Below are 5,636 nucleotides of genomic sequence, written 5' to 3'. Positions count from 1 at the left end.
GTAATGAGCATTTCAGAATTCGTCCTCAGGTTCTCTGTCTTCCCTTTTTTTTTACAGCTTTCTTCATTAATGTCAACACACTACTCATGTGCTTTTATGGTTTTGGTTTAAATCAAGATTGTATTTTTATGTTTTGGGTATAATTAAATCAGCTAAAATTCAATTGGGTTTTGCTTAAAACTTGATTTTTTTTTGTGGGGTTGGGGGGCCAGATATTGTTAGAACAAGCATCTTATCAAAGAAATGGAGATATAAATGGTGTAGAATTCGACGGTTGACTCTTGATCAAACACTTTGGAAAGCTGAGATTCTAAGAAGATTGTCAACCACATTTTGACCTTTCATGAAGGACCAGTTACAAAGTGTATCCTCCGCATTCCTTATTTTGACATTTCATGCATGCCCCGTGACGAAGTTGAACCTCTGTTTTCCTTACCTGTCAAATTGATAGATTTCCTCGCTAAAAATGGCATGGAACATTTCTTCTTCAACTTCCAGTAATCTATTGTTGCCGATCAAAATTGCCTTCTTCATTTTTCAATTGCTTGCAATTTAGGCATCTGACTCTCGAAGATTGTAAAATACTTCCTCCACCATCCTTCAAAGGATTTGAAATGTTAATTAGCATGAAACTGTGTTGTGTTGAAGTTTCGCCCGAGTTGCTTGGAAGGTTAATCTCCGGATGTCCGTTGCTCGAGCAATTAGCGCTGCAAATGTTAGATTTTTCAAGCGGCATCATTGAAATTAATGCTCCCAAACTGAAATCCTTCGACTTCACTGGCAATATAAATGCTATCTGCTTAAAAAACATCCCTCTTCTTGCAAAATTTTCACTTGCCTTTAGGGGATGGCATGGATCGGATGCACAATGTCATGGTATTGCTAAGTTTTTTAATTCTTTTTCTGTTCTCAAACATCTCCACTTGGATAACCATAGCGTCAGGGTAAATGTGCTTCTAACTTCATTATAATTCATTTACGTAGATGTAACATCTTTTGGTTTTGAGTCATACTAAATTTGGCATTTTTATCCTAGGTCTTGGCTGCTGCAGGTGAACTACAGACTGGGCTTCTCTTTCGTTTTGACTCTGTGAAATGTCTCTACCTCTCTGGTCTTTATCTGAGTGAACTATATAATGTCTCGTGTGTTTTCCGCTTCATGAGAACCTTCCCATATTTACAATATTTGGAAATCAAGGTCTTAATCAATTGGCTCTTTTATTTCTCCTTATTTTGTGGCTTTCTTATACCTCAAATCCTCATTAAACAGATATATGATAATTTTTGTTTATTCTTCCTTAGGTGGATAATAGTGCTGTACTTGGTGCTCTAAACTTCTTCTTGTGACTTTTCAAGTCTAAATCTTTTATACATACTCATACTAGTATCCTTAAATGTAAGGCATGACATAAGAATGAAATAAACATTCAAAAATATTTATAAAGATTCTTGATTCTTCATGAATTTTCAACATGAAAACGCATATAAGAATAACACAAAAATCTGAAATTTATGCACATATATCAAAATAATCATCTAAACTTTAGCTAGAAAATAATCCTAAGCTAATAGGTACTTACTACTCCAATTAAGTATATATTAACTCTTTTATGCAATTCATCAAACACTTTGTATGCGTGCTTTTGTGAGTTAAACCACTTTAGTAAAGGATTATATCAACTCACCTCAAAACTCCTTGAGCCAATACGTGGGCCCCAGTCCAATTTATACCCGTCAAACAATTGATTCTACAACAACCAATGCATTTTAATTAATTTCAAAGTTTTACACCTAAACATGAAATTTAATGTTGATACAGAGGAAGAAGGGAATTAACTATTAAATTCTTACCTACTACTACTTAAGAATAATTGACAATAGGAACTTTTATATACTTAGGTTCAAGAATTAGTACTTTGTAAAGAATCCTAGGATTTTCGTTGCCTGCGTAAATCGTCTTGTTGCCTCTGTTTCTCGTTCTGTTCCTCTTTTTTTTTGTATGAGGCTTGCGTGAGTTTAAGCTTCTATTTTGTTCCTATAAGACTTTTCAGCCTTCAGACTTGTGTTTTGATTAAGGCTTTCAAGCTTTTTGCCCTAAAGACTACGTTTTCGGCCATTATATGGGCCCTCCTCTCTTTTTTTCTTTCCTTTTTAATTCTTTATTTAGCGAGTGTTTAAACTTCTATAGATTTGAGGAGTGTTACAAAAACACATGAGATCCTTGTAGAATCGAGGAGTTTGGCAATGTGTAACCTATGATTATTTTACAGATTTCTCGTGCATTCACAACATATAGTGATCTCAAACCACATATATTACCCAAAAAGAAGAAATAAGGGAAACTGAAAACCTAAATACCACTCTTTCCTAGCAAAACTCAACATTAGGAGAAATAACAGGAACACAATTTTATCTGAATACAACTATACATTCAGTAAATGTCTGTCACTTAATTGCAGCAACCAAAATGGGCTATAAAGATTGTGTCAATTTGGCATATTGCTGCAACCATTAATTGTGTTTGGCACAAATATACACTTTTTGGCACATGGTTTTGCTAGTGGATTGTTCGAAGTGGATAAAATTTCTACTGCATATGCTTCACAGAATTATAGGATAACAAATCAGGAGTAAAGACCCTCCCTATGGTAGTCACAACACAAGATTTCCAATTTGCATAAGCTGTTATATGTTCATCTCTTAGCTCGCCCCAGAAAAGCTCCAATAAAGGGATGTTTTAACAAACAGAAGATAGAACAACAACAAAATATCCGGTGGATCTTGATGTTGAAGGACATTTTACAGATACGACGTTTAATCACCTCGGGGTAGTTAAGCTAGAGTGCATTAAAGGCACCAATTGTTGAATTTGGCAAATCTTTTGTCCCACATCGGTGGGAAAAGAAGGGTTGGGGAGATTTTCCCCCTATAAAAGAAGGCCTAATGTTTAGGATTTAAATACACCTCTCATTTGCCTTTTCATCTGTTTAAGGCATTTGTATCTTCTCTCTTTAGTATTATTTCACTTGTATTTTTGGAGTGGAATAAAATATTGGTTGTGTCCGAGGAGTATGCAAAATTAGCCGAACCTCGTAAATTCTGGTGTTTCCTTTATTGTTGTTTTATTGTCTTATTTATTATTTGGTGGCTGTCATAATTTTTGGTATAGTAGTTGTGACTTATTCACACTATATACATTTGGTTTCCACAACAATTGGTATCAGAGCCAAGGTACTGTAAGCACGTGATTTTTGGCCCTATATGAGAATTACTCCCAAAAATTCAAAAATAAAATGATTTTCTTTGGTGTGCAATTTTGTGATATTTTGAATAATTATTTGTAGTTGTCTGTGCGTGTTTATTTGCTAAATTAATAAAAAATACAAAAATATATCGCATTTTGCATGTAGGATTTAATTCTATAATTGATAATAATTAAATTTGTTTTACAAAAATTAAAAATTACAAAAATAGGCATCGTTTGCATTTTTAGCATTTAATGTCCAAATATACAATTTTATGCTTAATTAATACTTAATTATGCGTTAATTGTTATTGGGAGTTAATTTGCACTTTTATAACTTAATTTAGTTCTTAATAATAGTTTAAGTATTTTTATAATTTAGTTTTAGAAAAATAAAAGAAGAAAAGAGAGCGAAAATATAAAGAAAATCGGAATTAGGCCTCTTCTTCAACTTCAAGCCACAGGCCCAAAAAATGGCCCAATCTTCCCTACGACCCAGTCCATTTCGAACTGGGTCGACCCAGTCCATAACCCAACACCCCTATTATTTTACAAACAAAATAAAACAAAAAAAAAAAACCCTAAAAATACCTAAGCATCCCCCCCCCCCATTTCTCCTTCTTCTTCCCCAAACTCAAAAAAACACCTCCCATGGCTTCCCTTTACTTTCTTCTTCGTCCACACAAACACCCTCGCGTCCAACCGACCCCCCCGTCATCCATTAAAACCACACAACCACCTTCAAGCTCGAACTCGACAACCATAGTCGCCATTGCTGCGTCTTCATCATCAACGACCAGTCCGTCGACTCCCTTTCACCATCATCGTTTCCACTGCAGAACCAGTCCTCAACTTCACGTCCCAACAGTCCACCTACTGCTCGCGCTACTGCTACTGTTTCATCTTCTTTGTTTCGTCAACTTCGAACTGGGTGGTCGAAAATCCGAGCTCCAGCCATGGATGCTGCTCGCGCTACTGCTACTGTTTCATCTTCTTTGTTTCGTCGACTTCGAATTGGGTGGTCGAAGGTCCGAGCTCCAGCCATGGATGCTGTTCGCGCTACTGCTCCTGTTTCGGCGTCAAGCTGCGTTTGCTTCAAACGCTTCACGGCTCGCGCTACTACTACTGTTTCATCCTTTTTGTTTCGTCGACTTCGAATTGGGTGGTTGAAGATCCGAGCTCCAGCCATGGATGCTGTTCGCGCTACTGTTACTGTTTTATCTTCTTTGTTTTGTCGACTCCGAATTAGGTGGTCGAGCTCCCGAGCTCCAGCCATGGACGCGGCGGCGCTTCACTGCTGCGTATTGTCATTGACGACTCCATGAGTCATGTTTGTTGCTCACCATCGTATTCTTGTTGATGACGCAAGGCAGTCCGGTTAAAGTCTGGCAAAGTTCGAAGGTTTATCGTCGAATCGAAATCCTTCGTCGAGCTTTACATGATGAGTTGTTTGGTCGAAGTTTGTCGAAACAGTCCGTACATATTTCGTGTCGATCCGGTTAGTAGATTTTGAGTTTTATTTTTTTCGTGTTTCGTTTTGATATTTCTCGAATCTAAAATCGGTAGATATTTGATTTTTGGTTTTGTTTATGTTCATATGTTTTGTTGAATTAATTTTCAGATTTCAAATGGAAATTTAATTAGTGGTTTTTCATGTTTGTTTTATGGTTTATGTAAGAATTTGTTAGTTTGATTGTTTGTTAGATTCAAATTGAAATTTAATTGATTATTTCTTCAATTTGTTTCATGTTGTTATATATTTTCCAGAAATTATTAATGTTGGTTTAATCATTTAATTTGTCATGTTTGTTGTTTTAAAATAGACTCATTCATGTTCATACTTTGTTTGATTGTTCTTGAATCCGAAATTTGTATAGTTTGATTTTTTGTTTATCACTTATGATTATTTTTTTATTTGTCTCATAATCTTGTTTAAGTTTAATATAAGAATTGTTTGTTGTAATGTTGTTAGAGTTGATTTTAAGTTCAATATGATTGAATTTAGAAATCTTCATACTTTGTTTGTTGTTGGTGTTGAATCCGAAAATAGGATTGTTTGTTGCTAAAATATTGTTCAATCAAATTTTAGTTGTTCTTGGTTATTCAATTTGTGTTCATGTGATTTGTTGTTGAAATGTTGTTAAAATCATGTTCATATGATATTGTTGTTATGATGTTCATCCGTGTTCATATTGTTGTTTGAACATTGTTAGAAATTGATCATATTGTCTATATTTTGGTTAAGTTTGATTAATTGATGTGTTATAGCTGATGGGTAGTTTGGTAAATTTGTAATACGTTCAGGGGTAGTTTGGTAATTTCAGTAAGGTCGGAAGGGGTAGTTTAGGAATTTTACATTTTGTAATTGTTTATTTGAAGCATGGGGGACAAA

General features: G+C 35.0%; 1 long non-coding RNA gene across 1 annotated transcript; it reads right to left on the bottom strand.

Annotated features, from left to right (window-relative positions):
- Window positions 1-279: 279 nt before the first annotated feature.
- LOC142174895 (uncharacterized) lies at window positions 280-2,063 on the bottom strand. Its single transcript, XR_012703976.1, has 3 exons — window positions 1,916-2,063; window positions 1,686-1,748; window positions 280-707 (listed from the first exon to the last, which is right to left on the bottom strand). It is a non-coding gene; the product is annotated as an uncharacterized LOC142174895 (long non-coding RNA).
- Window positions 2,064-5,636: the final 3,573 nt, after the last annotated feature.

This window comes from Nicotiana tabacum, chromosome 20, assembly GCF_000715075.1.
Source record: "Nicotiana tabacum cultivar K326 chromosome 20, ASM71507v2, whole genome shotgun sequence".
Classification (NCBI taxonomy): Eukaryota; Viridiplantae; Streptophyta; class Magnoliopsida; order Solanales; family Solanaceae; genus Nicotiana; species Nicotiana tabacum.
The sequence above is the reverse complement of the archived record's forward strand: the minus strand, read 5'-3'. Positions and strand labels throughout refer to the sequence as shown.